The 17,282-nt window shown below is 45.5% G+C and overlaps 1 protein-coding gene across 2 annotated transcripts in view; it reads right to left on the minus strand.

Moving 5' to 3' along the window:
• Positions 1 to 17,282, minus strand: part of CASTOR2 (cytosolic arginine sensor for mTORC1 subunit 2) — a 123,611-nt gene that overhangs the window by 16,131 nt on the left and 90,198 nt on the right. The gene's annotated exons all lie outside the window — the stretch shown is intronic.

Below are 17,282 nucleotides of genomic sequence, written 5' to 3' on the forward strand. Positions count from 1 at the left end.
CTAATGGACCACAATGGGCACCACCAGAATAGGAGTTGTAGCTTTGACCATCAAGAAATCCCCAAAATATCCTATGACTCACATTATTACATCATTCCATTGTGAAGCTCCCCACCCTGGGGGAGGTACTGAGCATTCCTGCCTGAACCTGAGCTACAGAATCTCAACATCAACACCACCACTGGATGGATCCAGAGGAGGACCAGAACTTCCACAGGAACACAGCTTTTGACTGCAACCATTATTTGACAGGACTGTGATCAGCACCCTGACCAACAGAGTGCCAGGCTGTACTCTTTGCGCCCATCTTCTGTGTACCATTGCATTTATTGCAATCTTTCTATTAAATTGTAACTCCAACCTGAAATCTCTCTCAAGCTAATTTCACAGGGATTCTCCAGTTGGTTTACTTTCAAAGCACTCTGGCACTTCAGGCAAGTGCTTGCATGTCTCTTTGTCCACACACTCCTGGCTCCTCCATCCTTTCTTTCTCCTTCAGTGAGACCTTTGGGAGTTGTTTCTGTACAGCCCCAGACACCCTGTAATAAATTCCTAACCTCACCCTCTCTGAATCCTCAGGCATCCCTTCCCTGAGACACTGACAGCACTGAAAACCCAAAATTATCTGAATAACAAACACATTTTGCTCTCTTCAACAACCTCAGTTGTGTGTAGCACGAAAACAACCCTGAGCATACACACTGCAAACAGTGGGGACACTGAGGGTTCTGCTTCTGCATTTTGATGTTTAGCTTCATAAGCCAATGTTTGTTTTTTAATAATCAGAGTTTATGTGGAATGAAAACTAGACACCGGGGAGAGGAGGTAAGTTTGTGCATTAATCAACAGTATGTTATGTCAGAGAGATATGTGCAAGGTGCTTGAAGCAAATTATTGCAGCAAAATACCATTTTCTCATCAGCTCTTTGCATCACCTCCAAATCCAAGCTTTCTGCATCACCTGGCATGGAGAAGCTGGAGCTCTAAACAACTTCTGCTGAGCTACAAATGTGCCAGGGTCCTGTTCTCACCAAGTGATCCCACCTGCAGCAGGCACATCCAGGTGTGCCTAAGCCCACTAATGACTCACTCCTGGCAGTGAGATCACAGCTCATTCCCTGCTCTATACACAGAGGAGATGATATTCCTGCTTTGTACAGGTGATAAGGACTGCCATTCATTAAATACCAGTTTAAACACAATTTTGGGCCAGGGATGTGATGGAAGATGCAGTATTTTGTGGTGGATAGAGGCATTATCCCATTCCAGTCCAGCAGCAGCTGTGCTGGATGAGCTGCCCCAAGAAGACCTCATCAAGCTGTTCCTCAGGGGGAAGGAAGGCTGCTCATTGCACCTGTAACTACTGGGAAGTGTTAATAATTTCTGGGTTTATGTGTTTAACAGGCCCTATGAAGTACAACAAGGGCCATTGCATTTGCCTAAGTAACCTGCTGCTCGTTATTCAATTAACTTGGAAAAATATATAGGAAGTGATTGAAATACCAATTTTGGACACTCTTTCCACTAGGCAGCCAGATAGAAAAGTACAGCCCAAATTTTAATGAAACAAACATAGGCTGAAGGCTCACCAAATTCTAAATAGCATTAAATAAGGCATGTGGGATGGTGCTTTGCCCAGGAAGCTGTTGAATGCTGTAAACCCAAAGAGGGCTGAGAACACCAGTTGTAACATTAGCACAGACTCAGGCAGAATAAGGTAATTAATAAAGAGCAAAATGAGGAATTGCCCACATTCCAGTACCAACTCACCATCACCACCACTTTCCCCACAGGAGAACAGAGCTCCAGATCCCCACAGCTTCAGCATGGCCACATCCCTTGTCCTTCCATTGGGCAGAAATCTCTCTGCTGGGCTCTCAGGATCCTCTTGCAACTGGTTTATCAGAATGCAGTCACTCCCACTTCATGGGGGACATCTCAGACCTCGAAAGGGTCAGAGATTTGGGTTTCATTCATTATAATCAGGGTTTTCATTTTGACCTTTCATTGGGATGAAGCCTTAAGATTTTTTCTGGTTTTGCTGTGTAAGGCTTTGCAGAAGGCACCAGGAGCAGCTCAGCTGCATGCAGGCTCCATGACCATCATTTGCTGCCCAACATGACAGCTACCACAGTCTGGAAGAGCAGGATTCCAGACTCAAGCTGTTATTCCATCCATGGTCTCTGGCATGGAACACCACCAGCCTCAACAAAAAATGATCATTGTGATAGTCCAGGATGATTTTCCCTGGCAATGCAACACTGGGAACCAAGTGCTGCTGGTCTCCAAAAGCCTGTGGGGCTGCTCTCCACTGGCACAGGTACCAAACTAATGCCAGGCCCTGAGCAAACCCAACCCAGCCAGCATGTCCAATAACATTTAGGATGTGAGTAACTGCTTATTCACAACACAGATGATTTACAAGGTATGGAGCCTGTCCAGAGCCTCACTGGCAGCAACAGTGGAAGCAGAGCAGTCTCCCCAGCACATCACCCTGGGATGTGAGGTGGTGAGTATCACAGTGGCCATAATTGGCTCCTGAGCTCCAGTAATCAATACCATTTCCAAGGAGGACAACAAACATTGGCTGAATCCCAAATAGGATTGAATTGTTGCTGCTGGAGCATTATGCAATGCTGTAAATACTGTGAGCTGCTGCTCCTAAAATATCCTTGGGAGGATGCTGGGATGATGGTGAGATTCCAGCTCATGGGTCTTTGCAAACAGCCAAAGAAGTCACAGAGAGCAGGGAAGGAAGATGTCCAGGTTCAAACCCTGACCAGAGTCAGTCTGCACAGCATTAGAGAAACAACATTATTTCTGCCTACCTTTTCTACCCTGAAGACCCCTCAGTTTCAAGCACCTTGTATAGCAGGAGGCACAGCACTGGGAGAGAGCCCTACCTCCCCAAAAGAACACTGGAAAATGTGCAAAATGCTCTGAGAAAGGGCAACACCACCAGAACTTTTTGCCTTTTCTGTACCTAGTTTAAATGGGATCATATTTCTCATGATAAGGTTATAGCTAAGGGGGAAATAACTGGAAAATGCACAGTTCCACAACAGAAATGCATTTCACCTGCCCACACCAATAGCTGGGTGAGTCCTGTACTACACTCTGCTAACTCCCTTCCCCCCACAAAGACACTCTGTGAATTGTTTTCTGTGAACTCTTCCAACTTTACAGGAATCAGACACCTCTCAGCTTACAAGGGAAACTGTAGATAAATCATGGATTTATTGTAGCGCTTGGAGAAAAATGAAGACCCTCAGCTGGTTTCCTCATTTGGTGTGGTATGTTGGATGATCTCCTAAGCACTTATCCTCACTCAGTACACAAACTTTACATCATAGCAGACTGCTCTGAGGGATGTGCTACTCCCTGGCTTCTTCTGGTACTCTGAATGAACCAACTCCTCATTTGATTCATCATTATGAGACTTATGTTTCCAGCCACAGTTAACTCCAAATATTAAGAAATAATGAAATTAAAAATTATTGTAGACTTTCTGATTGGTGTTCTGGCTTTAGAAACCTTACACTGTAATTATTTCACCTTTTATAGTTTCCCTCTGCAAAAATGGCAGGGAGAGTCTGGCTTGCACTAAACAGATGGAGAAAAAGGCTCCTGCAATATCAGGACCCCAGTAGTAAGTAATTAAAAATTAATTACTTAATTAATTATTAAAAATTAAAAATTAAAAAGTGCTGCCAATTGCAGAAGTCATGATAAACGGGGAGAGCTATTGCCCAATGCCACCAAGTGGCAACACAGTTCATATGTACATATATATTCAATAGGATCTTTATGTTCATTAAAGGGTTCTCTTCCCACTCCCCACATTGCTCTGCAGTTTTAAAATCCCATCTTCAAATGAAGTGAGTGATTATCTGAGGCTGTAAAGCCTGATCCAAAGCCTAGGCATCTTTCCAAGTTCTCAGTCAGCAGCACCACCCTGGAGGAGCTGGAGAGGCCATGGGTGCAGCAGGTGAGTGCTGCCATGCACCAGGATTTGACCAGGATATCTCTGCTCAGGAAACATTTCAGGAAAATTTTATTCTTTCAGACACTGTGGAAACTGGCCATGAGCTCAAAATCCTGAGGGGAGAGTGGGTGGAAGACAACACCTGAATCTCATTTCTTTTGAGGAATCAGGCAAAGTGAACATTCCTTTCATGTTGTGGAATTGAGTACTCTGTTTCTCACTTCCAGGAAGCTGTGTGAAAGGGGTTAAAGCAGGATAAAGATATTTGTTTATCTATCAGTTTTCACAGTGTGCTAAAATCCAGAAAGAGCTCTAAAGCTGGTCCAATGGCTTTGTGTGTTCTGGTCCTTACTGCTCTGGAAGTGCTTCCTGCAGAATGCTCTGCTGTCACTGACATATTTTATGAAAAATCCCTTTGCCAGGATTTTTCTCCTGAGAAGCTGAGAAGCCTCAGAAAAGAAATGCAAACAATAATTATCTCATTGCTTGGAATGTGGTCTGGAGATTGTTCACCAACAGGTGCATCTTTGATTGGTTCCATGTGAATTGTTTTTAATTAATGGTCAATCACAGCCAGCTGTGTCAGACTCTCTGAGTCCATCACAGGTTTTTATTATCATTCTTGTCTAGCCTGATGTATCCTTTCTTTCTTTAGTATAGTTTCAGTATGTAATATAATATAATATAATATAATATAATATAATATAATATAATATAATATAATATAATATAATATAATATAATATAATATAATATAATATAATATAATATAATATAATATAATATAATATAATATAATATCAGCCTTCTGAGAAATTGGAGTCAATTCTTATCTTTACCTTGTCCTGGGGACGCTCACAACACCACAACAATTGGTGACCACCAACACTTTGCTCTGCTGCATGGACAAGCCAGTGATCCAGCACTGTGCTTCCTCCACAGGGCAGCATAAACATCCTGGGGATGTTACACTGCAATTCAGGACTTCCCAGAGGATGAAAATAGCCTCTCTTTTGGCCTCAAAACACAGGCTGCTAGCTGTACACTCAATAACTGTGAGCAAAGATTTTTGCTGCCACATAAATTGTAAGCAAGATCCTGTGGGCAGTTTGCAGCAGAGAGAGGTGGCTGCAGGCAGAAAGCTCTTGGTGGGAGTTTGATCTGCCACAGAGCACTCCCACACCAAGGGACTTAGGATCTAAGCACAATCCAAGCAAGATGAAAGCTCATCACTTAGCTTTGAGCTGGGGAACATGACTATTAGGTCCAAAAAGTTATTGCTTATGTGCACAGGAGGAGGAAGAAAATCCCACAGTTCCAATCCAGCTGAAATCATCTCACATGCCAACAAGCTCGAGATCACCCTGGGGAGAAGTCAGCACATCCATGACCAAGCAGCTTTTGCTATTTTTTCCATTTATGCTAATGGTTTGGTCAGCTGTCACCTTCCTCAGAGGACAATAGTGGTGATCAGAGAATCAGAGAATGGTTTGGGCGGGAAGGGACTTTCACAAACCATCCAGTGCAGCCTTCCTGCAATGGGTAGATATTGGTTTCTCTGGGTCTGGATGGAAGGCACTTGAGATGGCAGTTCATGTTCAGACTCAGGTGTTTATTATTTCTTATCAGTGAAACAGCCTCACAACCATGAATTCAGCAGCTTTTCATGAGCAAGGCACAAAATGGCAAACGATCTCTTGTTACAAGGTCTTTTAAGACTAAACCATCCAATTAAGAAAGCACACCTAGATTATTTTCCCTTTTAACCCAATTACTGATCCTTGGAAGCCTGCAATGCAGACTTTTCTGTCCATTTACAAAACATCACCCAAACCCATGAAGAAGAAGGAAGAAGAAGGTAAAGAAGAACAACCTGCCTTCATCCTAAAACATCCATCTTTCTTCATGTTTATTTCTATATTCTAAAATCCCAAACTCTAAGTTTTCCACCCTGTGCTATTACACACTTCTAACTAATTCCACACCCATAATCCCAGTGCTATCAATCAATTTTGGAAGCCTTCTCCACAGCCTCAGGTCAAACGCAGTGTTCACTTGTGGGTCTGTGCCTTCAAGTTTAAAATTCTCAACATCCAGGGTTCCAACAGGTAGAGATGTCTCCAACCAGAGCAGTTTGCTCCAAGCCCTGTCCCACCAAGCCTTGACTGTGCCCAGGGATGGGGCATCCACCACCTCTCTGGGCAACAAGAGAGTCTGTGCCAGAGGCAGGGACAGGATTTGGCCCTGCAAACATGACCTGAGCCCTGAGCAGTGCAGTGCCTCCAGCAGCACATCTCTGCCTGCAGGGTGCTCAGGCTCACACAGAGCCAGCAGTCAGACACCCAGGGCACAGCAGGGATTTTTAAAGCTCCACACCTTCATTGGATAATGAGTGCTACCAGCAAATGTGACAGCAGGTTTCTCCAGGATCACAGCAACAGGGACAGAAGACAAGGGAGTCCTCTAAGCCCTTTGCTGGAGGGAAAGACAAACACATTCTTTATTTTATAAAATTAGTAGATTGAAATTTCAATTTCTGTGTCTTTTTTGCTCTTTGTGCATCTCACATTTGCTCCTAATGCACCTGGGCATCTCTGCAGGACTGGATCCACAGCCAGGGAACCTTGCCACCTCTATCTGTATGCTTCAGTGTTTCTGACACTTTCTCCTAACAGAGCATGCAAAACTGAGAGGGTTCTTTTATTCCAAATACCCTCAACAGGGAAGCTGTGAAACCTGTCATCTCATTTTCCTATTTAGCTTTTATCCCACTCACACAACTGTCAAAAGAACATTGTTAAGTTCATAAACTCACACACTCTGCAGTGAGGAAGTAACAGCTTGACATTTTATGTATCTGGCCTCAATGTTTCTGGGCCTCAGTTTCCTACCCACAAAGTGGGTACAAACCCCCTATTTCTTCTAAACCTTGCTCTCAAGAACCAGCTGAGCTGTTCAGCAGAGGTTTGTACACATCCCACAGCTGAAGCATTTCACAGCTAACACAAAGCAGCATGGAAAATTCCTGCACAAAGATCTGAATGTCTAAAAACAGGTTAGAATGGGAGGCACTGGGAAGTTTGCTCTGGCCTCTCTGAGCATCTTTGTCTCTGAGGGAGGCAGCTGTTTGTGTTAGTGCAATTCCAGGGATAATCAGGTAGGTTTGAAAAGCAAAAGTCTCTTAATTTACACTATCAAGACCATAAAAGACAAACAGGCAGAGGAAGAGAAAGAAAATGAAAAGAAGTAATCAAACAAGAATGCACTCCAGGGAAAAGCCAGCACCCTGAGCTTGTCCAAGCCCCACTCTGTGAGCTCTGAGCAGCTGCCTCCAGTGCAGACCAAACCTACACCTCCTGGGAGTGTTCCCAAAGCAATTTCAAGCAGTGCATCTTCCCTCACTTCTTGCATGACATTTATCTTGTACTGCTCCTTGTCTGCTGTTACAGATTTTCTTTCAATTTATGGAGTAATTAACTCTAAAGGCTATTTATGGATTACACTAGAATGGGTGAATGTACCCAGTGCAATTTCCTCATGTTGTCCTGACAATTCAATACAAGCTCTACCCAGTACAATAACCAGCTTGAAATTTCAACTATTCATGTGAATAGGACAAATTACAGACACAGGGAATTACACATGTACTCTGGGTCCTATGTGCATTTAATGGAAACCACTGTTACAGCCACATACAAGGGAGTCTTCTAAGCCCATTACTGGAGAGAAATGATAACCACATTCATCCCACCTTTATTTTATAAAAATTAGTACACTTAAAAATTTTCTTCAAAGAGCACTGAGGTCACTCAGGGAATTTTTTCAAGCTCTGTTCTCAAAGAGAGAGAGAAAAGACTCCTAACTAGACACATCAAGGGATTTAATCCTGGGTATTTACAGCCACCTCAGCAGCTACAGCAGACACTGTATCAGCTTCACTGTCCATACAAACAATCTGCTGGGGCAAGTGAATATTCTGAAACAGATGGAAACTTTCTATGTAAAGTACCTACTTCTCCTAAACTACCCCCCAGATCACAACTATTTCTGCAGCCACTCTGATCCAGCAGCTCCCAAGCAAGGGCTTTATAAAAAAATTTAGGGAAGGGAGACTACACTGCTATAAAGCTCCACTGTTATACATCTGCCCACATATCTGCATGAGATAGGAAAGTCTGACATGAAAGCACTGGAGGTGTCACGTTCAAAGATGGAGAAATCAGTATTTTTACCACTGATGGTACAGCTACAAAGACATCCCAGGCACAATGTCTATGCCCTGGGATGAAGGAGGAGGACACTATGGAGCTGCTTCTCTTGACCTATCTGGGAACACAGGCACCACTTTCTCAGCAGATGTTACAGAATGCTCATCTCTGCTGGCATGGACACACAGCCTTCACAGATTTTGAGGAATGGGATGAGGTAGATCCTGAGGTGTGGCACTGTCCTAGAAAGTTTAGTAGCTAGTCTGCTAAAAGCAGCAGAAGTGGGAATGTATTTTTGCTGGTTCCAGAGCTGGCAAAGGAGCATGTGCTGATTGAAATGATTTTTTCTGCTCAGCATGTCCTCAGCTATATTTGTACAGAGCAGAGATGACGCCATGTGGCTGACTGATCTATTTACACCTCTGGAGTTCCCTGCTCATCCCCATCCCTGTTCCTCAGTTAAGGGTGCAGACATGAATTTGGGATAGTTCCAGAATCCAATATGCCTGGCACACCACTGGCACTGGACAAACCAGTGACTTTAACCTAATATAAGCTGTTCAGGATCTCTCTCCTGCCTGAATACAGGCAAGCAGAGGAAACTGAAAAGCCCATTTCTGGAGGAGAGCTAAAATACAGTGAATGTTATTGCTGGAGTGTGTTGTGAAAGCAAAAAGCAGCAATAGCCAGATTAATACTCTGCTGCTCTGGCTAACTGTAGGAAGCAGAGGCAAAAAATGCGCTGCATTCATAAATGCACCATTTCTGTGCAGCTTTTTTCTCTTTCTTCCAGACTTTTTTATATTGCTTGCCCAGCTGGATTCTGGCTTGATGTTTAAGTAGAGCTGCAGGCTGTTTCACAGGTGCCTTGTCCCCGCCAGACAGAGACAATCCACGCGCAGGAATGTTCGGGCAGTGGCAATGGCCGCAAGTGGATGCTCTGAGTCTGTAACTGTGGTGTGGCCCCACAAGAATTGTTGGATTAAGCCCATTTTTGACTTAGAGATGGAGTAACTGAGAGGCATTTTAAAAACTTTTATTCTATTTTCAGTCTCAGGTAAAGGGGGAGACAATACAGATGTTATAATTTATGCTATTACAATCAGAAACCCACTATTTCTTAATTACAATACATTGTAAGTATTTTTTGGCTTATTACTGACTTACCTGTCTTACTCTGTCACTAGCTTGTGAGGTGATCTCGAGCAAATCACATCCTCTCCCATCACTGTGCCTCCCTTTCTCATTAAATATTTGGTTGCCTGAGTCCTTCTCTCCTGCACAAAATAACTATGTGAAATATTGGCATCACAGAGCACTGTGGCTCCTGGGTGTTACAAAAACAGCCAAAATAAAGTTCAGGAGGTGTGATCTGGCCAGCACACTTGTGCACTTGAAGGAAGCAGTTCTGCTTTACTTGTGTGCTGCTATTTCCATTTAATGCTTTTTCCCCAAAGCCTCTGTGTCTGCAGCAGGGTGGCACCTCAGAGCCATCCCCAGCAGTGCCTGTAGCAGTGAGGTGAGGGGTGTCCATGCCTCTCCTATCCCTCTGAAATGGGAAAAATAGCAATGGCTGCAGAAATCCAAGCAGTTCCTCTTTCCTCATTAGGCTCCCACCTAAACCCAAAATAAGTGACTCCTTTGGTCTTCATCTGGACAGCAGCTGGATCAAAGAAAAGCCAGAATTTCCCAAGGGGAAAAGAATATGTTCGCAATGCAAGTTTCCCTTGCAGGAGAGAGATATTCAGCCATGTGGAACACAATGTATTTCCTTTAAAATCAGCATATATTCCTTCAAATCTCGGTTTCGTCACCTTCAAGCAAAGGATCAGCATCCCTGTGTTGACAAAGAGCTGACTTCAACAACCACCAAGTGCTGCACTGCCACAGGCAGAGGCCAGAAACACCACCCAGAGTCTCTGCCTGTCCTGCACTGACCCAATACCCAAGCAGTGGCAAGTTCTACATATCTACCAGACCTGCTGCAGCTGAAGCTGATTCACCAGAGGCACCCAGTACAAATCTCTGAAGACCCACAAGAACTCACGTGCCCATTCCTTTCCCTGCCCTGGCTCAAGTATTTAATATCCAGTAAGTGTATGCATGGGGTTTGGCAGGGGTTTTGCTGCTGTTGTAATTTTCTCCTGGCCCTGTGGAAGCCTTCCTGTAGTCCTTCACCTGGGACTGACAGGAAGCTTGCAGCAAGCAGGGAAGTCAGGTGAAGCTGTGTCCTGTCCTGAAGTGCTGCTGCACTCCTGTGTTCTGCCAAGTAAACCCAAGTGAGGGTGACAGTGAGGGTCCTGTGCACATCCTGGCTCACTCCAGAACCACAGGCAGGCCTCAGGCAGGGAAAGGAGTCAGAAATGCCATTTTTAACAGTCATTAACTTTCCATGAAAACATCATGTTTTGCTAAATGCCTGCCTACCCTTGGTCCAGTTAAAGGATGTGGAGGAGAAGACTTCCCTCCTGGAGAGGTTCTGGATACACAACTCTCACTCAGCACACAGAGACAGAGCAGAGGCAGTTCCAACAGCATCCAACAACAGACATCCATTACAGGTCCATCCCTCTGGTGTTCCCATCCTGTTCTGAGACTACAGAATGGATCCATAGCACCACCCAAATAATTACATCACTTCAAAAGGGACTTTCAGGACAGTGCAGACGCATTTGCATGTGTGTGGGCAAGTCTGAGAGAAATCTGGGGGTGCTGCCTACCCAACCCATCACCACCACAAGAACTGCACTTGTTGTCTTCTTGCCATCTGAACCCATCATCATAAAAACCCAAGAAACTTCCCAGCTGCCAGCTGAGCTCTGATATGTTCCCATCCCCTGACACTGCCAGGCATGCAGGTGACCTGGGGTGGTGCTAGGAAAAGTATTCACAGCAGCTCAGTTTCCAATTTGTGGGATGTCTTTCTACTCCCCTTCTCCTACTCTCTGTGAATTTGGGATGGACAGAGGGGATATTCAGTAGGGTTTGAACTGGGAAAATCTTTCCTTGGCTGGGAGGTGTCACATTACTCCTGAGGTGTCATCAACCTGCAACTTCTGAAAAGCCAAGCATGGAGCTGTAAGGGCTGCACACACTCACTCAGGCAGATCCTCCTTTTCTACAGATGAAGTTCTTAGAGCAATGCCTGAGTCACTCCAGCCAGCACCCCTTCAAAGGCATGGTGGGAGAGATGCTAGCAGGAGTGAACCTTCCTTCCCCTCCTGCCAAAACAAGGGACAGGATCTACCAGCCAGCCTGGACAGGGGCAAGGACTGCAAATAATGCCACACTCCCTCTCCCCTCCCAGCCCTCTGCCTGGTTACCTGCCACCTTAGAGCTTCCCTTCCCTTCCCTTCCCTTCCCTTCCCTTCCCTTCCCTTCCCTTCCCTTCCCTTCCCTTCCCTTCCCTTCCCTTCCCTTCCCTTCCCTTCCCTTCCCTTCCCTTCCCTTCCCTTCCCTTCCCTTCCCTTCCCTTCCCTTCCCTTCCCTTCCCTTCCCCTTCCCTTCCCCTTCCCTCTCAGCCTGCAGCATTCCATCCAAAGGGGTCTGAGGCATGGGCAACTTATCTGAGTCTGTGAAGGGGCTGCTTTTCTGAAGGGAGACAGGTGTTACATTTTTCAAAATCTCCTTATGATTCAGGGGTAGACAACTGCTCCTCGTTTCTAGCCACACACACACCACCTGCAGACAAGACTGCCCGCAGAGATGGGATTGCAAAGCTCATCCCCCCCTGCTCTGGGGGTTCCTGCAGGTGCAGCCCTGCCAGCACCTGAGCAGTGCTCCCTTAACCCCATCCTGCTCTCCACACCAGCCTTACCCTGGGTAAGAAAAACAACCACTGATTTCATTTAAAAACACAAAAACAAGTCTTCCAGGTGAATTGAAACAGTGCATACAAGCTGGAGAGAGAAATGAATGCAGATGAGGGTTTTTTTTACCTCACCTCCTCCCACCAGCGCAGGGAGTTGGTAACATTACATCATCCCACACCCCCGCCCCTCGGATCAAACCCTGCAAAGGCACAGCTTCTGCTGAGGCTGCTGGAAGCAATAGCCAGGAAAATTAACTCTCTGCTGTGCAGAATGCACTTCCCAGTGGCCAGCAGTGACCCAGTGCTGGATTTTGTGGTCAGCTGTTACAGACAGGGATGTCTGAATCCTCAGAGATGTGCAACCCAGCAACCTCTGCCCCCAAGTATTCATCTAGCCAAACAAGTATTTTCATAACTGGACAAAGAGTCTGAGTTGCTCCCAGTCTGTCCCAAATGCAGGACTGAAGACGGGCAAAGAAGCCACCTGATACCTCAGGGACTAGGCTAAGAGTTTTGATAGAGGGACACAATATGACAGAGCAGGATTCTCCATTTCCACCCACAGAATCGGGTATACTGTTAGTGCCAATTTCCTCCAGCCCCACGTGGCCTTAGAGAGCAGCCTCTGGCTGAGGCAGAGGCACAGGAATCTTTACTGAGAGCAACACAAAAGCTTTTCTTTGCAGGAAATTAAAAAGCAAGGAAACAAACATCAGCACTTGCGCAAGCCCCAGCCTGGCTCAGACGGAAAATTACCTTGAGACTGTTTGTGTTCCAGATCAATGGATCAGCTGCAGTGCGGGGCAATTAGCACCTTCAAATTATTCAGCAAGCCAAGGGGTGGGAATTTAAAGGGAGATGGTGAGGGAAGGGTGAGAGCAAGTAGGAATAACAATAAATTTTTCTGGATAGAAAAGTCAACGCCTGGTGCTGCCTGAGCCCAAGCTACAGTGTGAGTGCTGGCTGTTGGATGCTTTCACAGCCAGGTAAATGGGGGACAGAGGGAGCTGGAGGGGCTGAGGAATGGGTATATGGCCTGAACATGGAAAGCAGAGCACATTTTTTCTGTCTACAAGTAAAGATATCTTCCTAGTTACACTGTAAGCCTGTTTTCTGCTGCACCTAGCACTCCAAGCAAGGCAGAAGTGCTCTGTAAACAGATCCTCCCCATGTGAGGCGGGAGGGCACAAGGTGCACAGTGGCCACTCAACACTTCAGGCAGGCATCAGCTTGGTTAGGGCTGGGTCCAGGTCTGTGAGCAGGCTCAGGACCAGCTGCCTTCAGAGGAGTGAGCATCCTCACACGGGCTGGGCGGCCATCTCAAACCATGGTCTGCAGCAGCACACAACCTCTGTCATTTGGGATGTTTTGAAGATACTGGTCTGATTATTTCTGCCACTGTTCGGAACAGGAAGATCTCATTCTTTCCTATGTGCTGACATAGCGCTCACACACATGCAGCATGCCTTACTGCTGCTCTCAGAGAAGGAGGGAGGGAGGGAAGCAGGGATGATGGTGGCTGGTTCCAGTGCGACCTCTTTCACAGCCCTTCTTTACACAAATCATATCTCCAAACACCCAGGAGAAATGAAACATTGCTCAGGTGGGCCTTGTTACCCAACCACAGGGACAAACAGGAATCCCCTTCTCTTCATGTGCTGGGGAAGCACATGTGGCCTTTGCTATGGGACATGGGGGCTTTCTGCACTGCTCCTGAACATGAACCCATAAAACAGTCAGATATCAGAGGCACAGCTAGGATTAAACCAACTACATGCTGCTCCTTTCCAACAGGTCTCTATGCTTCTATTATTATTCCAAGAAGAGAAGCATCTCTACCCAAACAGGAATTTTCTATTATTCAATTTATTATTATTATTTCATTATTATTATTATTATTATTAATGTCTAAGTCCAAGGCAATCTACTGCAAAACTGTTTGAGGCACTGATGCTCTTAACACTTCGAAATCATGCTCATCTGATAAGACACTGAGAGAATTATTCAAGTAAACAAAGCTGGAGCTGATAAGGACCATGAGAGATAGAGCACACCAGGTATTTATGCTGAGGGAGGGGGGGAAGGCAGGAGAAGTGCCCAGCACAGCTCCCCACAGCACAGCCAGAGCTAGGGCAGGGCCTGCAGAGGGGAAGGGAAGGGAAGGGAAGGGAAGGGAAGGGAAGGGAAGGGAAGGGAAGGGAAGGGAAGGGAAGGGAAGGGAAGGGAAGGGAAGGGAAGGGAAGGGAAGGGAAGGGAAGGGAAGGGAAGGGAAGGGAAGGGAAGGGAAGGGAAGGGAAGGGAAGGGAAGGGAAGGGAAGGGAAGGGAAGGGAGCCTGGCCCAGGCACTGAGAATTGCAGCCCATGACAAGGAACATTACACAGCAGGATGTGAGACCTGCTGCTCACAGCAGAAGAGTGTTATAAAAGAGTGGATTGGTTGGTTGAGGGGACTGGAGTCAGTTGGCTACTGCAAGGATAAAGAAGAGTCAATGCCCGGAGGAGCTGCCTATAAGAAACATCAAGGAGGTATGAAACTCTGGCAACATGGAACACTTGCAATGTAATGACAATAGAACTCTTGCCCTACAATGATAACAGGGAGCTCCATCCAGCCATCTTTTCCAGCCCAATTCTTGTTGTACTTCTGCCCCTCCACCATAAACCCCCCAGCTAAGAGGGCAGCCAGCCACAGCCCTTCCAAGGAAACTTTTTTGTCTCTTTGAATTACCTGGTTGTTATTGTCTCTTAGCAACAAAAAATGGGAGAAAATTCTCTAAGAGGAAAAAAAAAACCCAAAAAGAGAACTCCTAAACCCCAACACCCACACAGAGCTCAGAACAAGCACTTTACTGCATAGGTGAAAATACCCTGCAAAAGCAGTTTTGTTCAGGGGAACAAGAGTGGTGAAGAACCTGACAGCTTATTTGTGGGAAATTAGAGATAAACCCAAAACATAAGGAAACCAGAATGGTTGAAGTGGGAAACCTACTAAATGGAAGAAGCAGTTGGGTTGTGGTGGTCTACTAGCACACAAACATGTCATGTAGTTGTGTTCATCAGTAGACGTGCTCCTCCAGAGGACACGTAAGCACACAGCTATGCTCTCCTCCTGACCAGCCCCATTTTCAGGGAATAGCTGCCTTGTAGGACAGTTTGTCTTCAGGCCACACATGTGAGTTGGCATCAGAAGCATCTGTCCCCTTTTTGACCCCAGCAAATTGGTTCATTCTATTTATGCATTTTTGATCTGTAACCCACAACAGAGGTTTTTGGCACTGTTGCTGGAAGGTCAGGGAAGGATCACAGAAGAGCAAGTCCCAGGCACAGAGCACTCACAGAGCATAATCCATCAGCTGCCTCCACCAGGAATTTGCTATGTTTTGAATTCAAAGAATCTCTTTCAAAAACAAAAAACCCACTCAGGCATTGATGCCAAGATGGCAAGCTGGCAGCCCAGAGCTGGTGGAACAGCACAGGGAGGATCCCACATTCAGACAGGGCAGCCACCCTTAGAGAGATGCTCAGCTACAAGAGCTGTGAGGAGCTCTGTGACCATGTTCACAGGGGTTCTTGGATGAGGGAAGAGATAGAGATCTGACTCCATGTTTCAGAAGGCTTGATTTATTATTTTATGATATATATTACATTATAACTATACGAAAAGAATAGAAGAAAAGGTTTCATCAGAAGGCTAGCTAAGCTAAGAACAGAATCAGAAAGAATGACAACAAAGCTTCTGTCTCAGAGAGTCCGAGACAGCTGGGCTGTGATTGGCCATTAATTAGCAACAACCAACATGAACGAATCACAGATGCACCTGTTGCATTCCACAGCAGCAGATAATCATTGTTTACATTTTGTTCCTGAGGCCTCTCAGCTTCTCAGGAGGAAAAATCCTAAGGAAAGGATTTTTCATGAAAAGATGTCTGCAACAGAGCTCCTCTGAGAGAAGATGGGAGTGGGATGGGATGAGCTGGAAAAGGCAGATTCATGCATGAAGAAGAACACTCTGAGAAGGGCTTTGCTCCTGCCTGGCACTGAGCACACTGCTGGGCAGCCTGTTTATCAGCACTCTTGCCTGGAGCAGGATAAAGTGCCTACAAAGCTGATAAGGAGCTAAGAACCATTCCCTGGATTTCCTTCTCCCTCCAAGGACTGTATAAGACATTTCAAAACTTGGACCCTTCTTCCATGAGGTACCACTGTACTGATGATTTCTAGCACTGTTTTGTTGAAGGATTCAGTAAGGGAGTCCAGGACATGTATCAGGAGGCAGGAGGTTCAGCCAGGACAACTTAGGTCCTGAGCCATTATGAAACAAATCAGATGATGTTGAACAAGACACAACTACATGAGAAAGAGTCATGAATATCAACAGTATAGGAAAAAATACACCAGATTATGCTACCAAATGCAGATTCTCTTCAAGATCTCCCAGGTAAACTCATGTATACATGTTATATCCAAGGAGATATAACATGAGATATCCAGGGAGATACTGTGGGAGAAGGTGGAGGAGAGCTACAGGGATGGGTTTTCAAACAATAGAAGAGCACCAGACTGGAAGAGAAGGCACTTAAGAGTTTCCAGCAGTGGTATTTCTAAAGACTTAATTCCCAAATGCCTGAAGAAAATGAATACAGGGGTCAGGAGCTTGCCCTTTGCACAAGGTAGGCATATACTTGAAGAAGCAACAGCAGAGAAGAGCTGGGTTGTAAATTTCCCACTGGCAACGAACCATGGAATTCTGTTTTTCAGTGCTGAGGTTTGAAAAAAAATCTCCCAAACATGACACTTCATCTCACAAGGCAGTACCAGGAGATTTGATCATTACAATTACTTCATCACAGGATCAGCTCTCCTGCAGCTTCACACCCCATGGTGAATGACTGCCTTTCCTGGGAAGGGATAATCCCCATAGGATAAGAGCATTTCGGAGAGTAGGCACCAATCTTCTCCAGGCACACTATTAATTGAATACACACAAGTGACAATACAAGAAATAAGTATGATGGTGATTTTCCCTGGAGGGTAACAGCATCTTCTCCCCTCTGGAGGCCCACCTGGATATAAACATCCAGGTGCTCCTCTGGCTGTGGTTGGTGAAACATCATCACTCACTCACATTCTGGCACGTGAATAAACTTCCCTGCAGTTTGTGTTTCTCAGTAACCCTGTGGCAGTAGTCATGGTGACAAAACTGGGGTCCTTGGCAACACACCAATGATGCTGCAAATCTACGATGACTAATCCTAAAAGCTTAATTTACAGAAGTCAT

The sequence above is a fragment of the Camarhynchus parvulus genome, chromosome 19 (assembly GCF_901933205.1).
Source record: "Camarhynchus parvulus chromosome 19, STF_HiC, whole genome shotgun sequence".
Lineage (NCBI taxonomy): Eukaryota > Metazoa > Chordata > Aves > Passeriformes > Thraupidae > Camarhynchus > Camarhynchus parvulus.